This window comes from Saccopteryx bilineata, chromosome 2 (assembly GCF_036850765.1).
Source record: "Saccopteryx bilineata isolate mSacBil1 chromosome 2, mSacBil1_pri_phased_curated, whole genome shotgun sequence".
NCBI lineage: Eukaryota > Metazoa > Chordata > Mammalia > Chiroptera > Emballonuridae > Saccopteryx > Saccopteryx bilineata.
The window spans coordinates 150312071-150334555 of NC_089491.1; the positions used below are offsets into that span (position 1 = coordinate 150312071).

Below are 22485 nucleotides of genomic sequence, written 5' to 3' on the forward strand. Positions count from 1 at the left end.
AAATAAATTTTTTAAAAATAAGGTATTTATGTGTTTTTTTTTTAAAAAAAGAGGTAAGGTTATTACACACTTCATAAACTATGGTTTAGTGTAAAAATAACTTTTACATATGCACTGAAAACCAAAAAATTCATATTACTTGCTTTATTATGATATTCAGTTTATCGTGGTGGTTTGGAACCCAACCCACAATACCTCCAAGGTATACTTCTATGTGTGTGTGTACATTGATTGTTGCTATTATTTTTGCTTTTTAGTTTTTAAAAAAATTTTCCAGCTTTATTGAAATATAATTGACATATAACATTATATAAGTTTAAGGTATATAATGTAACATTACATACATATGTATTACAAAATGATTACCACAATAAGGTTGGTTAATGTACTCATCACCTCCCATAGTTAAAAATTGGAGGGGGAGAACTTTTTTTTATGTAATGACATTCTTTAAAAAAATTTTTTTATTGATTTTTTTTTTAAAACAAGAGACAGAAACATCGATCTTTTTCTGTATGTGCCCTGACCAGCAACCTTTGCATATCAGGAAGATGCTCTAACCAACAGAGCTACCTGGCCAGGGCTGGAGGGAAGAACTTCTAAAATCTGTTTTCTAAGTAACTTTCAAACATACAATACAGGAGTGTTAGCTATAGTCACCATGCTTTACATTATATTCCCAGAATTTACTCATCTTACAATGAGAAGCTTGTACCCTTTGGCCACTTTCATCCACTCCCTCCCCCCTCCCAGCACCTACCGCTGACAACCAACCTGTTCTCTGTTTTTATGAGTTTCAATTCTTTAGATTCCATGTATATATGAGGTCATACAATATTTGTCTTTCTCTTATTTTAGTTAGCATAATGCCATCAAAGTTTACTCATATTGTCACAAATGGCAGGATTTGTTTTTCTTTTTTTTTTTAATGGCTGAATAAATTCCATTTGTGTGTGTGTGTGTGTGTCTGTGTGTCTGTGTGTGTGACATTCCCTACATCTACTCATTCATCAGTGGACACTTAGGTCGGACACCGTGATTTGGCTATTGTAAATAATGCTGTGTTGTATATAAGGGTGCAGATATCACTTCAAAATAGTGATTTTATTTCCTTCAGATACATACTCAGGAGAGGAATTGATGAATAAAATGGTAGTTCTACTTTTAATTTTTTGAGAGACTTCCATACTGTTTTCCATAGTAACTGAACCAATTTATACTCTCACCAATGGAGCACAAGTATTCCCTTTTTCTACATTCTCACCAACATTTGCTATCTCTCATGTTATTGATAATTGCTATTCTAACAGATGTAAGGCAATATCTAATTGTGGCTTTGATTTGCATTTCCCTGATGATTAGTGATGTTGAGTTGTTGGCCATTTGAATATCTTCGTAGGGAAAATTTCTATTCAGGTCCTTGACTCATTTCCTTTTTTTTTTTTTGACAGAGACAGAGAGAGAGGGACAGATAGGAGAGGCAGGCAGACAGGAAGGGAGAGGGATGAAAAGCATCAATTCTTCGTTGTGGCATCTTAGTTATTCATTGATTGCTTGTCCATTGATTTTTCTCATATGTCCCTTGACTGGGGAGCTACAGCAGAGCAAGTGACCCCTTGCTCAGCCAGTGACCTTGGGGTTTTGAACCTGGGTCCTCCGTGTCCCAGTTCAATGCTCTATCCACTGCGCCACCACCTGGTCAGGCTACTCATTTCTTCATTGGATTATTTGTTGTGGTTTTTGGTTTTTGTTTGTTTGTTCTTTTGCTATTGAGTTGTATGAGTTCCTTATATATTTTGGTTATTAACCCCTTATCAGATATGTGGTTTGCAAATATTTTTCCCATTCTGAAAGTTGCCTTTTCCTTTTTCTGATTGTTTCTTTTGCTGTGCAGAAGCGTTTCAGTTTAATGGAGTCCCACTTTTTAATTTTTGCTCGCATTGCTCATGCTTTCAGTGTCCTGTCCCTAAAATCATTGCCCAGACCAATATCAAGGAGCTTTTTCTTCATATTTATGCCTAAGAGTTTTACGGTTTTGGGTCTTTCATTTATGTCTTTCATCTTTTTTGAGTTAGTTTGTGTGAGTGGTATAAAATAGGGGTACAGTTTCATTCTTTTGCTTGTGAATATCCAGTACTTTGGGGATTTTTATGGAGACTTTATCATGTAGGCATGATCAGTCCTTAGTTCTGTCTCCATCCCTCTCCTCTTCCTGGATGATGGGGATGTGGAGTGGAAAGTTCCAAGCTTCTAATCATGGCTTGATGCTTCCTTTGACCAGCTCCCAGTCTGAAGCTCAACAGAAGCCCACCAAGAGTCACCCCATAGAACAAAAATGCCCCCAATAGTCTTATCACTTGAAAATTGCAAGGGTTTTTGGAGCTCCATGCCAGAAATAGGAGGCAGAGACCAGCTATTATTTCACAGTAGTTGTCCCACAGTTCTTAGATAGTCTGTTCTGCTGTTTTCAGTTTTGTTTTTTTTCCTCTTTGCTTCCATTCTGGAAATTTCTACTGAGATATTCTCAAGTTTGACTATTCTTTCCTCAGCTCTGTCTTCATTTCTTCTAGTGTTTTTGACCATTAGCATTTCTTTTCTTTTCTTTCTTTTTTTTTCTTTCTCTCTCTCTCTCTCTCTCTCTCTCTCTCTCTTCTATTTAGTGAGAGGAGGGGAGGCAGAGGCAGACTCCCACATGTGCCCAACCAGGATCCACCTGGCAAGCCCACTAGGGAGCGATTCTCTGCCCATCTGAGACCCTTGCTCTGTGGGAACTGAGCCATTTTTTTAGCACTTGAGGCGGAAGCCATGAAGCCATCCTTAGTACCTGGGGCCAACTCACTCCAACTGAGCCATGGCTACAGGAGGGGAAGAGAAAGCTAAAGAGGGAGAAAGTTGGAGAAGCAGATGGGCACCTCTCTTGTGTGCCTTGAGTAGGAATCGAACCTGGGATTTCCATATGCCAGGCTGACACTCTACCACTGAGCCAACTGGCCAGAACCTACCTACCTACCTTTCTTTCTTTTTCTTTCTTTCTTTCTTTCTTTCTTTCTTTCTTTCTTTCTTTCTTTCTTTCTTTCTTTCTTCCTTCCTTCCTTCCTTCCTTCCTTCCTTCCTTCCTTCCTTCCTTCCTTCCTTTCTTTCATCTCTCTGGTTACATTAGTGATTTGTTCTTGTATGCAGTCTACTTCATGCTTTAGAGTCCTTAGTGTATTAATCATCATTATTTTAAATTCCCGGTCAGATAATTCCAATATCCCTGCCACATCTGAGTCTGGTTCTGATGCTTGCTCTATGTTTTGTAAGTGTATTTTTTTACTTTTTAGTATGCATCATAATTTTTTTCTTTATATGAAAATGGCTGTCTGTGAACCAGGAAGGGATTCTCATGAGACATAAATCTGCTGCCACATTGATCTTGGACTTCCAGAATCTGTAACTGTGAGAAATATGTTTCTGTGTTTATAAGCCATCCAGCCTATGGTGTTTTTGTTATAGTAGCCAGAATGGCATAAGATACATTGGGTGAAAGTAACTGTTTTAAATAGGCCTTTAGTATTTGTGTGGTAAGTTCTGGGGAGAGGAGAAGTATTTTATATTCCTATGATTAGGTCTCAAACTGTTACTGAACCTGTGCCTCTGGATGTGGACTTCGCAAGTGCTTCTCATTCTCCCACTTCCTCCTGAGGTGGGACAGTATGGCTGGTGTGGGCTGAGTTGGGTATATCTTTTCCCCCAAGTGAGTTAGGCTGTGATAAAACTCCAATAGCTAATGCTCTGCTAAAATAGTTTCTCTTGAGGGTAGGGCTGGTTAGGGACAGAATGCTCTGGAATATTTCAGAATGGCTCATTTTCCTCTCTCCTCTGGGGAGCATCAGGGTAGTTTTCTCCAATATTAACTATGAGGACCTGTGGAACCCTTGAAGTTAAACCTCACCAAAGTATGGGGCCCTCTCTATGACTGGGTCTCGCTGTTGTTTGTAACTATTAGAATCGTCCACACTGAGCTTCCAGAAATTCATCAGTGATGGGCCTGGTTTTCCTGACCTGGCCCTGGTTCCCATTATGGATTTTCACTGTGGTAAATTGTGATCCTTTGTATTTTTCTGTGTCTCTCAAATTTGGGGAACCGTGGTTAGCTCTGTAATCTCACTTCTCTGCTAGATCTAAGAAAAGTTTTTGATTTTTCAGTTTAGCTTTTAACTTGTCAGAATGAGTGGAGACAGCTAAGCTCCTCCTATGTTGGACTGGAAACTAAAAGTACCAAGAGCCGTTTAAATGATGACAAACACTGAAGTAGCAAGGAAGAATTGTTGCATCAGAATAATAATTTAAAATTCAAATATTATCCCTCTGTACCCTTTGCTTCAAATATTATCAATATTCAATTCAAATATCCCTCTGTATATTTAGTGAGAAAAATCAATTTGTTCTTGCTTCTCTCTAATTAAGCATGGAAGAGTCTCAGCTTGAGATCTGGCCATATTTTCTGCCGGCGGACTAAGGATTCTGAATACAACTTAGTGATTATTACTCAATCTGTCTTGGGTCTAGTCCCCTGGACACATTTTTGGGCCCCAGGACGTAAAAACCAAAAGAGCTATTTGACTAAAATCTTGAACCTAGTGGGTCCCAAATGTCTTTGGCATTGCAGTCATGGAGTAAGTTAGAAGCCAAGGGAGCCGATGGCCCACCCATGTTATGGATGGTAATGCAATTTGGGCACCTTGAGAGCTAATTATGGTCCTTTCTGGAAAACTGCTGCACCTGGCAACGCTGCTGGAGGGACCGTGGAGTGCAACAGCATGTGATGGTGTTAAGTTCCCACCAGTGCTCAGCAGGGCAGCAGTAGTCATCAGCAAAGAATTGCTCAGCTAGATGGAACACTAGGAGATATTTTCTTTTTTTTTTTTTTAGTCTAATGGAACACATATAGTAGAAGCTCAGGACAAGCGACACATCCTAAGAATACTTAGGGGGTTCTTTGCAAGAGATCATCAGTAGAAAGTAACTAGGAAGTAAAATCGGGGCCTTAATAAAAATGTAACATATGTGATGCCAAGTGAAATCTGGCTACGTTATATTAATATGCATTGACACGTAAGCCCTTTTTACTTTTGTTACTACTAGTAATAAGCAGCTTTTCCCCCCTTAGCTTAAAGTTATCTATGAGTGAATGTGGTTTCCCCCTTAAAGTTGGCTTACAGATGGTGTCAGAATAAATAAGGCAAGCCAATACTTATTATCCATGTCACAATATGCCACTTTCAGAATAAACTTTGTATTAATGCATATTTTTTAATTAATTAGAAAGATTATTGGTATGGCATGGTTTGCCAAACCATACCGGTTTCAAGTGTATAACTTCATATAACACCATCTACACATCTACATCTCATCATGCAACCTCCGCCCCAAGCAAAGTCTCTTTCTCTCCCAATTTACCACTCCCCATTTATCTGAGTGCTCAAATAGACAGCTCTTACTATCATCATCATTAATGTTATTAGATTTAAAAAATTGTTCATTTGTTTTGCTTCTTCAGAAACACAAATAATAGCTACTTTGTATCTGCTGTTGCTACCATTCAAAACACATTCACAAAACTATCCCTGTGATTTGTTCTAGTTTATTTTATTTCCTTATACATATTACCCGCCAGAACTGTGTTTAAGTTTTGTTTATTCTGTTTTCATTGCTTCTAATGTGGCTTTTTATCTCTGTGACATTTTTATTTTTCTCTCATTTCTCTCCTAAGCTTTGCTGGCTCACTTTTTATCTCCTTCCACTGCTTCATAAGTTTTTCTTTGAATTAATTTTTTTCCAACACTTTCTAATATAAGGGTATGTCTATAATTTCTTTGAAATGATTTCTTTAACTTTTAGAAACCTGTTTCCCTGGAATTTTTTTAAATTTTATGTATTCATTTCAGAGAGGAGAGGGAGAGAGAGAGAGAGAGAGAGAGAAAGAAAGAGAGAGAGAGAGAAGAAAAGGAGGAGCAGGAAGCATCAACTCCCACATGAGCCTTAACCAGGCAAGCCCAGGGCTTCAAACTGGTGACCTCAGCATTCCAGGTCGATGCTTTATCCACTGAGCACCATAGGTCACGTTGGAATTCTTTTGTTTTTTATTTTTAGATACATGTCTTCAGTCTTTCTTCTTCCCTTGGCTTTCTTTCTTTCTTCCCTCTGTTTTCTCTCTTTTTCCTCCTCCTTTACCTCTTCCTGTCTGCCTCTCTGGCTGTTACTCAGGACTGCTGAATGATAGAGGAGAGATGGTGGGAGTGGAGTAGGGAAGAGGCAGAGGTGAGCGACGAGCCGACGTGCAGCCTCTCCTAGACAAGACTGATTGATGCAGCAAAAAAAATACAGGATGCTCACGAAATTTGAATTTCAGATACACAAGGAATAATTTCATAATATAAGAATATCATGAATATTTCACACTGTATTTTATCTGTCAAGCCCTAGTCCTAGGGTTGTTTTTTCCAACACCTTCTCTCTAAATTTGATTTTTCGTTTTCCCTGGGGGACCATTTTATCTCAGTTTCTGGCTCGCCAGAGACCAATGGACCTCACAGCAAAGGCTTCAAGGCTCGTTTCCCCGTCCCCAATTTTGCTGCATTTCAGTGGAGGACATCAGGTGACTCAGGCTGAGGTATCAGAAATAACATGTTCTGCCCAACTTCATGTGTGACTCTTTGCTGTAGCTTGTGTGGGATAGCGCTCTTTGTTCCCATGATGGCTGAATCCACTAGATTTTATTGTCTCCTTGATCAGGAAGAATGAGCTATTTCTTTTAGCAGATCCGTCCCTGTGCAGAGCGCACAAATGGAGGCTCTGTGGCTCTGCTCTGTGATTTTAGGGGGTGACACATATGTGTATGGACCCCCTGGCTCCCTTGTCCTAGCCCCTCAGCCACCCAGGGACCACCCCTTAAGCTTGAGGGAGCACATCTAGAGGAAAAGGCGGTGGGTGGGCAAAGTCCGCTCTGCCTTCAGCAGGACAGACAAAGGGAAGAGGCAGATAGACTCCAGAAAATGGCTTGTTTAGGTGAAGAGAATTCTGGAGTCTCAAGTACCTGAGAGCGGTCTGGGGCAGAAGGGTGCATGGGCTTAGCCTTCAGATGGCCACACATCCTCGATCCCATGGGCTCCGGGGCCAGAATGAGCCTAAAGCTGCGCTTTAGAATTCTAGCTTTAGGGTGGAGCCACCTTTCAGAATAGCAGTACCTATAAACTATCAATACCTGAGTTAGATAGGCAGATACCTGAGGGAAGCACTCTGGGCAGGGGTAAATGACCTGAAGAGGCATGAGCCTGCCACATTCAACAAACAGCAGAGAGACCATGAGGAGGGACCTTAGTAAGAAAAGGGGAAGTCCTGCTAGATGTCATCAGAAGGGAAATTGAGTGGGAGTCTGCATGTAGAGTTGTCTAGGTCCTTGTTTCTTTGGCAAAGAGGCCTGAGAGAAACAGGAAGCTATGGCAGGATTGTGTACAATCTGACTTGTTTAAATAGAATCACTCTGACTGCTGTATTGAGACTACACTGAAGGAGAAACAAGAGTAAAACCGGGGAGACCAATTAGAAGTGGACTACAATAATCCTGAAACTTGAAGTAAAACGGATTTGCCATCTTTGCCCTGGAGCCTGGGCTGTGAGATGACGGTGTCTTGAACCGAGATGCGAGCAAGGAAGAAGGTGAGAAACTATTGCATTCTGGCTCTAGCTTGAAGGCAGACCTGGCAGGAGTTGCTGATGGACTGGATGTGGGGAACGTGAGAAAGAGGAAGGAGGAGGATGACTCCAGCGCTTTCCTTGTGGGTACATGGAAGTCTGGCGTGCCTTGGACGGAAATGGCGCAGACCATGGTGGAGCAGGTCTGGACAGAAGGTGGGGAAGGGGAGACTAGGGGTCGATTTACATATGTTACATTTGTGAAGCTTATACATTCAAGTGAAATGACAAGTGGACATCGAGATTTGTGGGGTCTGGGGTTCAGAGGAGATGTTTGGGTTGGAGCTATATTGTCAAAAAATTGTTTTCAATAGAAGGGAGAGTCCCCTGGGTCAAATCCTGCTGACAGGTGAAGAAAGATGGTGACCGAGAACGGACCATTGGATTAAGCAACATGGAAGCCGCCGATGCTGCTGGTGAGAGTAGCTTCATCTGTAATTTCTTTGAGATGGTTTCTTTAACTTTTAAAAATCTGTTTTCCTGAAATTTTCTGTTGTTGTTGTTTTAGTGAAGGCCAAAGTCTGACTGGAGAGAAGAAATTTGAGGAAACACTGGTGACTGTCACGGCATTCTTTCTGAAATCAGTGACGAGTGGAGGAAACAGCCCGGCCTGCGGTGGCGCTGTGGCTCACGCGGCCGCCGGAACTCCACGGCCCTGGTTTGAAAGCCCTGGCTTGCCTGGTCAAGGCTTATATGGGAAGCAACTACAAGTTGATGCTTCCTGCTCCTCCCACCCCCTTTCTACCTTGCGCCTCTCTCTAAAATGAATAAAATCTTTAAAAACAAAAACTTTCTAAAAGGAAAAAAAAGAGCGAAGGAAACAAACGGGACTGCAGCTGGAGGGGGCGGGAGGATCTAGACAGGGTTTGTTTGGCTGGTTGTTTGGTTGGTTTGGTTTAGTTTGGTTTTTGTTCATAAGATTGGAGAAATAAGAGCATGCTTGTACCCTCACGAGAAAGATCTAGTAGTAGAGAGGGTAAATTCTCAGTGCAGGAGAGAGAAAGAGGAAAGTTGCTGCGGTTCTGTCCCCAAGCAGGCACACTGTCTGGGAAAGGCTGGCTTTGCCGCGGTGCCCGGAGAGGAGGGAGTGTATCGGGCACAGATGCAGGTAAGAGATTCGATTTGGTGATACCAATTGTTAAGGGGTCTGGCTGCAGAAAAGGAAAAAGCTAAAAGCTCACAGATGCCTTCTAGAACTTCAAATGACTGCACATTTCTCAAAAGCAGTACAGTAATAAAATAAAGTTGTTTTCACTTTGCAATGCGCTTCCTTTGAAAAAATATTAATTTCATGATTTTCCTTTTCCCTGTAGTAAATAGGTTTGTCCATAGACTTTTCAGGGAAGAAATAATAGCTTATCTTCTGATACAGTTTTATAGGAACAATTATATAGCCCTCTTATCTTTGGAAATTATGATGATTTCTTTTCCTTAATAACTGATCACACCGATTACTTTTCATCTAATAGGAATATATGGCAAGGAGCCCAGAGGTGTCTGGGCAGATGTGTTATTTAAAGGGATTAGGAACAGACTTCTTAGCTTGGAGAGTTCTCCAGCCATTTCTACCTGTACATTTATGCAATGATGCCCATTAATCTCAAACTGCTTACCTCCTGTGTCCATCCCTTTGTTCCGTGTCCATAACCTGTCAGGTACTGAGTTGTATTTTAAAGATGTTAGTGGGAAGCAAGAGTAAATTAACCTACAGGATCATCTGGTTAGGAAGGTCACCAGTTGGCAAAATCAGATTACCCTTAGTAACGTTCCTATGTCCTATGGAGACAGGCTCTTGGTGTCTCATGACTACATGCTACTGTGGCCTCGGCCTCCTTGTCTGTGCCTCTTTGATCACAGCCTGACCACTGTCCTCTGCCATGGTCCCAGCATTCCATCAGTAACTACTTCTTCCTCTTCTTAGATATTCCTTGCTTTAAGCCCTCAATTGTTATTCCTCACCACTGGGCTCCCTCTCTCAGAATTCTCCTCTCAGTCACTCCTTCCTACCCACTGCTGCTGTTAAGTCTCCAGAGTATACTGCTTTGATCCTGGACCAAGCTGAAAGGCTCCCTATGGCCTAGTGGATTAGATCCAAAATCTTCAGTTAGGAATTCCACAATGTGAATTCACCTTCATCTTCTGCAAGGCTCTGGTATGCATTACCCATCCAGCTGGGTTCCTGAAGTCTGCAATGAACTAGATGGCATGCATCTTCTAGGTAAGAGATAACTAAGTAAACTTTCCCAATGAAGGGACAGATAGTAAACATTTTCAGTTTTGTGGGCCATTTGGTCTCTCGCAGCTATTCAACTTTGCCATTGATGTGAAAGCAGCCATAGCAATATATAAATGAAGGAATATGGCCATGTTCCTATAAAACCTTATTATTGGGCATGGAAGTTTTAATTTCATATAATTTAGGTGTGCCACGAAATGTTATTATTCTTTTGATTTTTTTTTTCTAAACCATTTAAAAATGTAAACAGCATTCTTTGCTTATTATAGGCTATACACAAACAGGTGACAGGCCGGATTTTATCCACAGGCCATACTTTGCCAATTCCTGTCCTAGGAAATCCCTGATTGTGGGATTTAATCAAGCCAGGCCAAGGACTGTGGGGTGACAAGAAGAGCTCCTCCTCTCCCCATGGCAGCGTCCTTTGTCACCCACTGCGAGTGTTTATCTATAGGGGTGTAGCCTCATGTCACACGAGGTGCAGACCTGCCCAACATTTCCAAGTCTCTACTTACCTACTGAGAAGCAGGCTGGAGCCCTGGGCCAGAGTCAGAGAGGGTCCTTTGGAGGGAAGGCAAGTCCCAACCACTGGTGATACCCACAACCTCCTCTCACTCAGTCCCGCTGCAGTTCTCTAGGAACTAAACCTCATGACTGAATTGTTCCTTTTCAGTTTCAGGTGAGGTGCCTCTCCTGTGGGGAGAGTTTGCTGACAGATTCCTGGCAAAGGCTGCTGGTAAGGTCAGTGGCCATATCACTAGGTAGAGATGTTGATCCTGTAGCTGAATGCTGCTAAAAAGCCAGATGGATGTCTACTGCCATAGAGAGGCACAGCTGACCTTCAGATGCCCCTCTCAATTTTGAGAACCAGAAAGAAAGAAAGAAAAGCCTATGTCTTGTCTAAAAATGGTAGATAAGCACTTCTAAAAGAAGACAAGAGGGATTCCACACTGTGAATTTCTTCAGGAGGAGTGGTAGCAGGAGAGGAGGCAGTGTTGGAAGTGATGGGAGGAGAGTTTGCTGAGTTCTCCTTTTTTGGTTCTTATCTTTGCTGTGGTAGTTGGATTGATACCACTGGAAGGTGACGCCTGTGAGAACTGGGAAGCAAGTCTAGAACTCAGCCCTGATAGTGCAATCCTGTCAATGGCCACTAGAGGATGCCAGAGCCTGCGGTTGGGGAGCTGTAGAGTTAACTCCCCACATGATCTTCTGGAGGATTATGAATTAGCCAACAAGAAACAAAGACAATAGGCTACGAGGGTACTGCTTTTCCTGACCATGTGGAACAAGACAAGAAGGGTCTCAAAAGATCCAGAGCCTTAGAGGACAACAGACCAAGTGATTTCCAACCTTTTCTGGGGGCAGTGACTGAAGCTGGGTGTCTCATGCAGTCAGGCTGGGTTGAGAACTGCTTCACGGCTGCAGAGAAACAGGAAAACTCCCTTCAGGGATCCTGTGTTAAATGATTGGGGACTTCTTAAATGCTATAAATTAAAGTAAAGAATAAGAACTTGGCAGAGGTGTAGGGGCTTGGATAGAGAATGGTTAGGACCATGTTCAGATGAGAGCAGGTCAGGAAACAGGAGCAAGGACGGGACCTGAGGCTTAGCCCAGGGGCCCACTCTGCCCTGCACCTCTCCCAATGATAACCATCACAATTTACGTTTAGAAATTCTTAAAAGCAAAGTATGTGGAGTCCAGAGGAAGATGGCTATTTGCTCAAAAATCTGTCTAGAAAATGACATTATGAAATTGGCCAGATAATCTGGAGTTTGGCATAGGTTGTAAAATATTCATAACAATCTATAATTATAATCCAAGATGATTTCAATCAATATGGGTGATGGGAGGGAAAGTAGGTTGAGTGCAGAAGACAGTAAAATCTTGTTATGCTTCTTATTTTGTTTAGGGGATATAGATTCTGATTAATACTAGATGCTGTTAGAAAAAATTTAAGATGTATGTTAATAAGGGAAATCATTAAAAAAAACTATACAATTTTCAAACCATTTGAGAAAAAAAAATGAACAAAGAAAACCCAAATCATCTAAAGCCAAGAAAGAGAAGACAGGAGAGAAGAAATAACCAGAAAGCATGAAAAACAGGAAAAGATGTCAGAAATAAATTCGATATCACAATGAATGAGTTAACTAATTAAAATACAGAGACCTGTACTATGTTTTAGAAAATCCATTGTCTATAAGAGACACATCTAAAACAAAACGGCACAGGGAAGTTGAAAATAAAAGGATGAGAAAAGATAAACTAATGAAAAGAAGGCAGGAGAGCAGTACAAATTTAAGAGGATGTTGAAGAGGCTTCTGTGTATCAGTTTTGCCTGAGGGCCCAATGCCAAACACAATACAATGAGTACCAGGCTTTCCATAAAAGACATGCTAAGAGATGGTAAGACTGCTAACTTAGCTCCCAAAGGAGTAGGTGAGTGAAAAGTATGCTTTGGATAAAGGTGTTGGATGCTGTGTGCTTCTTTCACTGTCTTGGGGCAAGAGGTGTGTGTGAGTCCCCTTCCCTTTGTGCCAAGCGAAGAGGGCTTCATTAAGAGAGTTTGACTGGAGTCCCTGGAGTAAGGAGTGCATATGGCTGTATAAGAATCTGTGGCTAGACTGGTTTGAAGAAACAGAAGAGAGAGAGAGAGAGAGAGAGAGAGAGAGAGAGAGAGAGGCTGCTTAGTAAGTAAACCATAGTTGTTGGTGGTGACGTGACAGCTGGGTCAATGTGCATGTTTCCTGTGGGACAAAATGAACCAGAGAACCAGATGGTAAGGGGGCGGGACGGTCAAGCTGCTCTGAAATCTGGGAGAGGAATCTGCGTGCAGAGGCCTGCCGGGAGGGCTGGCGGCATCCAGTTCGGTGGTAACCCATTGGAGTCTGGGGCTGCGGAAGGAGTGGAAAGCAGCCAGCTGGTAACAAAGGGTCAGCAGTGCATGTTTCCACTGGGGGAATCTCTGATAAACCCACACAGTGGCTCCTTAAGGAAAAACGTCAGGTTGGAACATGCAGATCACAGCAGAGCCAATAGATAATACTTTGTCACTTGCCCCAAGCCCCGCCCTGTAGGCAGGAGGTGAGCAAAGAAAAAAAAGTTGATCACCTCCCTCTGCCCTGGTGCAGACTTCCACAATGGGAGCAGACCCAAGCCGATGCTCCCAAGCCGACGCAGCGGTGGACTGGGTGAAATGGACATGGGACTTCTCATTATCACACTGGATTGACTGTCTATATATCAAAACAACAACAACAAAAACATTTATATGTATTTTCTAAGAGTGATCCAAAGAACTGCAGGACCTGTCCAAGGACAGAAAATGGATTGTTTGATAAAGCAAGCTTAATAAGGAGTGGTGAGAAAGAATAAAGGTGTTTATAACAAATTAATAAATTAATTTATCACACTATTAATCTCAGCTCATTCAGTATAACTGTTGCATAAAAATGAGATGAATTAGAGTTCAAGGTGAAAAAATATTAAATAAAACCCAGGAGAATATATTTTGTATTAATGAAATGAAGACTCTGTAACAACGTCACTCTAATGAAGACTCTGTAACAACGTCACTCTAATGAAGACTGTAACAACGTCACTCTAATGAAGACTCTGTAACAACATCACTCTTTCCCCTCATCCCTTCTTGCTCTTTCCATCAGTGCCCTCAGGAGGCTTTCCTTTCTCTCTCCTCCCTGAGCCTCCAGTCTGCCTCATGCTCTACTTTCTATAAATGTGACACAGGCTCCAGCTGCCTTTTTCCTTCCTCTTGTGGTCAGAAGTTCCTCTGTTCCTACAGAGCAAAACCAGAGTTTAAGGGGGGCTCCATCAGTGCATTTCTGTGTACCTTGAACAATTTACTTACTCTCACTGAATTTTAATTTATTATTTGTTAAATGTAGGTAAGAGCTCCTACCTAGAGGATTAAATAAAATTATTCTTATAAATTGCTTAATCTGGAAGATAATAATGAATTGTAGTTATCAGTAAAACTGGGTTAGTGATAAAAGAACTCTGTTATCGCCGTTTCATCTTATTTCAAGAGCAGAAAACAAGCCTCTGTGACGTGTGACTGTCTAGCATGTATCAGAGTTCAGGAGATGGTGCCTGACGACAGTAGTTATAATGACAATGAAAGGGTAACGACAGCAGTAGTGCCTGGTAACAAGATACCCCAGAAATGTAACAACTGAAAGCAAGGAGTCCAGGAAAAAGACCTAGATTATTACTAGGAATTGGTAGTAGCAGGGTTAAACGGTGATGGACAGAGACTTGACTTGGGGTAGTGAACACACAGTACTGTGCACAGAGATGCGCTGTAGAACTGTGCACCTGAAACCTGAATAATTTTGTTAACCAGTGTCACCCCAATAAATTTAATTTAAAATTTTTTTGAGATGCTGTAATTGGAGACCTGGGTGGCTCAAGTCCAGCATAAATTCCATGCAGCCTCCAGAGCAAAAATATCCCCTAGGATAAATATCCTCTGTTGCTAACATTTCGATAACCCCTGCAGCTTACCTTCAATCTTTTCAGCTGCCCTTGTACTTAGAGTAGTGTGCCTTTATTTAAATATGAAAACCAGTAACCAGTGAATGCATAAATAAGTAAAACAACAAATCAATGCTTCTCTCTTCCCCCTTCTCTAAAATCAATAAATAAAAATTTAATAAAATAAATATTTTAAAAAGCAATAAATTTGTTTAATTTAACTTCAGCACCATCACATAATGTCAGAAACATTAAAAGAAAATGCAAATATCTGAAGGCTGAGGAAATTATAATTTGGAGTAAGCAGTGGGTTCTATAAAACAAATTGCTTCTGACAAAACCAATTGCAGTTTTGATAGAATTATGAAATCATTTCCTTATGGGATGGCAGTTATATTTGAACATTATCAAATCATTTGCCTATTTTTCATGCAATTTTAAATAATTCAGATTAGAATTACACGTGTGCAATCACAAAATGGAACAATTCAATGGAACCCGGCTGAGGGTCTGCGGAGAAGGAGGTCATGGTAATAACAATATGTGAAGCTCCAAATGGGCTTTGAGAGGGATTGCTCTGTCTGCATTTAATACTGTACCTTGATTAGTAGAGTGTGTGATGGAGTAGCAATATAAAACGTTGCATTAGATCTTTTTCAGGAGAGTGTTTGAATATAAAGAAAAAAGAACGGTAGGAATTGAGACCTGGGAGAATTAAAACTTGTGGCAGAAAATAAAAAGCTGACCTTTAGTTAGTAAAATTCAATGTAAATTTTGTGCTGTAAAGTATTGTTTTATTTAGGGCTGATTAAAACTATCTGGTGATGCCTAAGGGGCTATTGGATAATGGCAGCCAAAAAAATAGACATAAATATATAATGTCAGTTTCTTTTTGCATCTTAATCCTCTCATCCAAGAGATTACGCTGATGCCTCTTTGTTGTATAAAATAGGGGAAATGAGGAACTAGAGGCTAAAATATTAGCTGAATAACAATATTGTTATAACTTGTAAATATGGCTATATATAAGTTAATTGAGAAAACTGAATTTAACTTTTCAAAAGGCAGTGCTATTTATTTGTTTGGATAGCAATTTAAAAGGTAAGTACTATCAGAGACACTGCATTGAAATTGAGTACAGCAACATTTAGGGGGAAAATAGTAGGAAAATATAAGTCCAACAAATGCAGGATCTAGTTCTCAGAAGAGCTTCTGAGATATTTGATTCTATAAACTTCAAACATATTTCATTTATAGACAAAGTTGGGGAAATATGCTTGAATCTTAGAAAGTGATGAAATGTGTGCAAATAATCAACATCACTCATCAAACTGTTATTGATAAGGTTAGATTTTTTCCCCCTGGAAAATACCTTAGGGATCTGCATTTTATAGATGAGAAATTGAAACTCAGAGTGATTGAGTAACTTGCTCAAAGTGACACAACCACTTGAGGTCGAGCCCATCCTCCGCTGGAAGGCATTTCCCCCTCTGCCACAGGGTACGGGTGCTGCATATGCTATGACTAATCTCTCTCCTTGTTGAGAGCTGGTCCAGAACTCAGCTCTGGGAGCCAAGCTACTTGGCTTCAAATCCTTCACTAGTAGTATAACCTTACCTCTCTCTTTCTCTGTTTCCCAATCAGTAAAATGGGGATGATAATAATAGTACTTGCTTCACAGTGTTATCAGAAGGATAAAATTAGCTAGCTTGTGTAGAATGCCTATAACAGTTTCTGGCACATGGTAAATGTTAAATAAATGTCAATATTATTACATTTATAATTAAAAGTCTAGATTTTTAAAATTTTAATTTTATTTAGACAATTAATTTTACTGGTGTGACATTGATCAGTTAGAGTACATAGATTCAGAGAAAACACCTCCAGATCATTTTGACATTTGATTATGTTGTACACCCATCACCCAGAGTCAAATTGCCCTCTATCCCCTTTTATTTGATTTTCTTTGTGCCCCTCCCTTTCCCTCTCTTCCTTTTCCTTCCCCCTGGTAACCACTGCACTCTTATCTATGTCCATGAGTCTTGATTTTGTGTCTCACCTATGTGTGGAATTTTACAGTTCTTAGTTTTTTCTGATTTACTTATTTCACTAAGTATAATGTTATCAGGGTCCATCCATGTTGTTGTAAATGATCCTATGTCATCATTTCTTATGGCTGAGTAGTATTCCATAGTATATACATACCACAAAAAGTCTAGATTTTATGTTGCTAAATTTAATTTAAAAATCATAGAGTTTTTTAAAAAAATGTATTTGAAATTTATGAGAAAATGAACAATTTACTCCAAAAAAAGTTTACTCCCCAAAAAGTTGTATGTCATTTAATACATCCCAAATATAATAGGAGCCTCCACCTTTAAAAGTTTTTCTGTGTTATTTTATTAGGAGAAATATCATAAAGAGATATACTCAACATTATTTTTATCTGGGAAACTTTGTATATACATTTTTTCTTCGTGGTTTGTAGTGAAATGCCTGTGAAGGTAAACTATAATCATCATTGCCTAAATCAGATACATTCGAAGGTCAGGTCTTCAAAGTCACACAGAAGATTGGAGATTTATATGTATATATATTTATACACACACACACTGATGCACATATACATATATATGCATATATATTTAAAATATTATTTCACTCTCAACCCTGTCATTTAGGAAAAAGCAAGAACCAAGATACTCAGATGATTGAGAACAGACTTGAGATTTTTGCCTTAGTTATATAATGTGATCTATTTTTTTGAAGGAAGAAAAGCTAACAATTTCATATAAAAATGTTTTATTATGGAGAACAAAATAAGTTTCAAACATACAGGATAAGGTAATGAAGATGCCTGTACCCACTACTGAGGTGAAACTCTTATCAACTCTTGGCTAACCTTGTTTAACCTATGCACCTGCTCCTATGATGTGCCGGGACCAGCCACACTCCTTAGAGATGGGTTGCGAATATCTCTTCACAAGTCCAAGTTTTGTCATACAGCTTGCTAGCTGGAAATCAGTCATGCTGGAGTATTTATACTGTGACAAATAAGCAGATGATAGAAATGCTATAGATCAGGTCCCCCTACCCCCAGTTATTGGTTAAACATTTATCAACATACCACTATACTGCTCACTTTCCCCATATTATTTTTTTTAATCCCCATATTATTTTGAGGCAAATTCCAGACATAATATTATTTTAGTTATAAAGATTTCATCCTGAAAAAAAGGATAATCATACTATATAAAATAATTAATTCTTTTTTTTTTTTTTTTTTTTTTGCATTTTTCTGAAGCTGGAAACAGGGAGAGACAGTCAGACAGACTCCCGCATGCGCCGGACCGGGATGCAACCGGAACGCCCACCAGGGGGCGAAGCTCTGCCCACCAGGGGGCGATGCTCTGCCCATCCTGGGCGTCGCCATGTTGCGACCAGAGCCACTCTAGCGCCTGAGGCAGAGGCCACAGAGCCATCCCCAGCGCCCGGGCCATCTTTGCTCCAATGGAGCCTCAGCTGCGGGAGGGGAAGAGAGAGACAGAGAGGAAGGTGCGGCGGAGGGGTGGAGAAGCAAATGGGCGCTTCTCCTGTGTGCGCTGGCCGGGAATCGAACCCAGGTCTTCCGCACGCTAGGCCGAAAAATAATTAATTCTTTAACACCAAAGTGCCAATCTGTGATCTAATTTCCAATGATCTTTTTTTTTTAAATTAAAATGTATTGGTTTGAAATAGGATTAAATGGGGTCTTCTCATTGTAATTAGTAGAGATGTCTCTTAAATCTCTTTTACTGTGTATATAGATTCCATCTCCATCTTTTCTTGTCCACCTTGAAATTTGTTCAGGAAACTGATTTGTTTCTCTGGTAGTTCCCTACAGTGCTGACTGTGTTTCCATGGTGTTGTTCTGTGACATGTTTTTTTGTCCTCTGAACTTCCAGTAAATTGGTTGTTGAATCCAGAGTTTTAATCAAACTCCGGTTCAATTTTTTTTTTTTTTTGGTCAGACTGCTTCATGAGGTGGTCTGTCCTTTCCTCAGGAGGCGCCTCGTACCGGCTATCTCTAGATGCTTGTGGCTGTGGATGATGACTGCCAAGTCCACTGTTTCACTAGGAGTTGCAAAATGGTGGCATTCTAATTTTAATTTATTACAGAATACATCTATAAATAGAGAATGTCCTTCATCTTCTACTTGGTGACCCAGTAATACAGTTTGTGTGAAAAAAAGAAAAAGGCAGGATAGATGTTTGAATCCTTCTTTATTTAACTGTTTTAAAAATAATGAGTTGGTTCACTGGTGTGTCTTAATGGTGACTATTTCTGCTCTCTCTCCCTCCCGTGCCTTTGAATCCTTTTTCATGACCCAGTTGTTTTTGAGGGTTTCCTTGAGATCTTCTATCTTTCCTGACTTTGACCTGGAATCAGCCATTTTTCCAAGGAGCCTTATTCCCTTTTAGTGGGAAATGGAATTTAGAGACTATAATCTGAGTGGCGCTCTTAGAGAACAGAGCTAAGAAATGTTTTATTTCGTGGGGTTTTTTTTTGTTTTTGTTTTTCATGTTGTTTTTTAAAAAGATAAGCTATGAGTTGATATGGATATTTCTTTCTTTCTTTCTTTTTTTTAGATTTTATTTATTCATTTTAGAGAGGAGAAAAAGAAAGAGAGAGAGAGAAAGAGGAAGGAGCAGGGAACATCAACTCCCATATGTGCCTTAACCGGGCAAGCTTGAGGTTTCAAACAGGCGACTTCAGTGTTCCAAGTTGATGCTTTATCCACTGCACCACCACAGGTCAGGCTGATACAGATATTTCAAATTCAAGATTACAGTGTTTGTACATAAACTCTTCTTATATTTGTGTCTCTCTTCCCCCATGCCAAGGACACTGTTTATCAATTACATCAAGGATGATAGAATTAAAAATATTTTGCAATCCCATAATTATTAATTTTCTTTATTATACATAATAGTATCTGAATGACAATACCTACACTTTGGCAACAATTTGATTACTGAAAGCAGTTTGAAATTTTATTTTATTTTAATTTTTATACATGTTTTTGACTGGCATTCCACTAAGGCCATGTGGTCAAATAACTTTTTTTTTTTTAGAGGAGGAGGAGGAGGAGGAGGAGGAGAGAGAGAGAGAGAGAGAAAGGCAGAGGGAAAGAGTGGGAAGCATCAACTTAGAGTAGCTGCTTCTTGCATGTGCCCTGACCAGGCAAGCCCAAGACTTTGAACCCGCAACCTCAGCGTTCCAGGTCAGTGCTTTATCCACTGCCCCACCACAGGTCAGGCCAAATAACTTTTTAAAAATAATTTGGAATTATCCTGTGTAGTTCTGCTACCAATTGAATACACATGTAGGTCCATTTGTTTATATGAGTTTTTATTTAGGGATTTTTTTTTTTTTTGTATTTTTTCCGAAGCTGGAAACAGGGAGAGACAGTCAGACAAACTCCCGCATGCACCCGACTGGGATCCACCCGGCACGCCCACCATGGGGCGAAGCTCTGCCCACCAGGGGGCGATGCTCTGCCCATCCTGGGCGTCGCCATGTTGCGACCAGAGCCACTCTAGCGCCTGAGGCAGAGGCCACAGAGCCATCCCCAGCGCCCGGGCCATCTTTGCTCCAATGGAGCCTCAGCTGCGGGAGGGGAAGAGAGAGACAGAGAGGAAGGAGAAGGGGAGGGGTGGAGAAGCAGATGGGCACTTCTCCTGTGTGCCCTGGCTGGGAATCGAATCCTGGACTCCTGCACGCCAGGCTGATGCTCTGCCACTGAGCCAACTGGCCAGGGCCTATTTAGGGATTTTATTTAAAATTTATTTTGCTTTATCATTAACTAAAATATTTACACTCTTTCAAAGTCAGGTCTATAGAATAAGATTCATACCAAGAATTCTACTGCCACCCTATTCTCTCTCCCATAGAATATAACCACTCTAAATATTTTTATGGTCTTTTTAATGTAAACAAATACATATATGTTTGTATGTTCCCTATTTTAGGTAAGAAGTAGTATACAATGCACAATTTTTTCTCTTTTGGCATATTTTCTCTAAATCTATAACCCAAAGATGACTCTACAGTAATACATAAAGATACTCTTGCTTCCTTTATACAGCCGCAAATTATCCCATGTGTGGGCATGCTAAGCAGTGGTCCCCAAAGTGTGGCATCTGGACCAGCAGCATCACCAACCATCACCTGGAAGCTTGGGGAAAATGTGCATTCTTGGGCTCCACCCCAGTCAGACCTACTGCATCAGAAACTCTGTGTGGCAACGAGCTCTCCAGGTGATTCTGATATGCCTAAACATTGAAAACCGCTGGACCATAGTTTATTCATTCAGTCCCCTTGGATGGACAGTAGGGTTGCTTTCAGTATTTTTCTGTTTTAAATAACTTCACAATGAATTCCTTGTACATATATTTGTTCACAATGGTGCTAGTGTTACCTTCAGGATAGATTCCTAGATGTAGGATTTACATATAACTTTGCTAGATCTTGCCATATATGAGTGGTTTTTTCTTAGGCCTTTCCAAAAGACTACCGTCTTAGAGTTTTGGCTATTTAAGAAATGATATCTCAGTGAAGTTTTCACTTGAATTTTTGTTATGATTGAGAACCTTCTGAATTTTTTTTTTCTAGGCTCTTGCCCATTTTTCTCTCGATTAATGGAACTTTTGTTCTGTATTTTCAGAAGTTTCTTTACATAATAAGATCATTACATTTTTTCCTGTAATATATGTTATAATAATTTTCTCTCAATATGTCACTTTATTTTTTCTTTGCTTATAGTGTTGGTTTCTAAGCAAAAGCTTTTTATTATTATGTAATTAAATTTTTCTCAACTCACAGCCCAATTTATTGAGCCTGGTTACTTTTCAGTTTTAGCCCATTTAAAATGTCTCTGAATGCCTTGTATGGAGAAGTATAGTTTTTTCAAGATTTTAGCCCTTTAATTGAGTTAGTTTAGCCATGCAAATTTCAGGAAAAAAATAAATCAACACTGCTTGAGTATGAAATTTAGTGCAGTGTGCTTAGATGCTTAATGTTCTCTGTCATTGCTTCATGATGGTTAACAGGTGTTCAGTGGTGCTGGCTGGGAAACCGTTCAAGCTGGGCACATCAAATTCTGACTAGGCTGTGCCCTTCCTTCTTCTCTTCTTGGCTTCTAAACAAGTCAGTGCATTAATGCGGTTTTTATAAAGTATTGATGCTTCATTCACACTGTGCTCATTTGTAAAACAATTCATGTAATAAAAATAGAAAGATTCCTGGGAAATGGGGAGAGTGCATTATACATTTTCACTCCCCTGGGATGAGCTAATTAAGAGAAATACGTGAAAATTTTGTTACCAACTTATTCTCTTTCCATCCCTGATGTATATCTGGGTGCACAGTTATCATGGGTATATCTGGGTGCACAGTGCACAGTTATCATGACATGGCTCGTATGGACCCACTTGTGGTTTTCTGATGACTCCCTCATGCAGCGTCCATGAGGAGCTCACAATATAGACGTCGCAGTTTCCTTTTATAGAGACTCTGTGCATGAACTGAAAAGAGGGAGATATTTTATTCTGGAGAAATCCAGGTTTGCAATCTCAGTGTTTTATTTGACTTTTCTTTTGTCCTCATTCAGTTATTTTTTAAAGGCATTTATTTTTTTCATCCATTTTCCCCCACATCGTAGCTTATAATCACTAAATTTATATATATTTTAAAAATGCAAAGTTTGGTTTTGGGTGAAACATAGGAAATTTGGCAAAAACAGTTGGCAAATTATTATTGACTGAAATCACTATGAGAGCAATAGCTTTGAAGCAACGTAATCCAGCACATTTGAGACGCAGAATGAAGCTCAGAACCTACGTCTAATTCTAAAAGCACCGAGAACATGAAAATCCCACCCTGCTGCTGCATATCAAGGAAGACATCAAAGTGCCATAATTTTTTGATTCATCCCTTAATAAGAGGACTTGTCTAAATTTTGAAATATGGTTAGATA

At 40.1% G+C, this 22485-nt stretch overlaps 1 long non-coding RNA gene across 1 annotated transcript; it reads left to right on the plus strand.

Annotated features, from left to right (window-relative positions):
* Positions 1-7425: 7425 nt before the first annotated feature.
* Positions 7426-8515, plus strand: LOC136324802 (uncharacterized). The gene is made up of 3 exons (XR_010729141.1): positions 7426-7701; positions 8052-8153; positions 8246-8515. It is a non-coding gene; the product is annotated as an uncharacterized lncRNA (long non-coding RNA).
* Positions 8516-22485: the final 13970 nt, after the last annotated feature.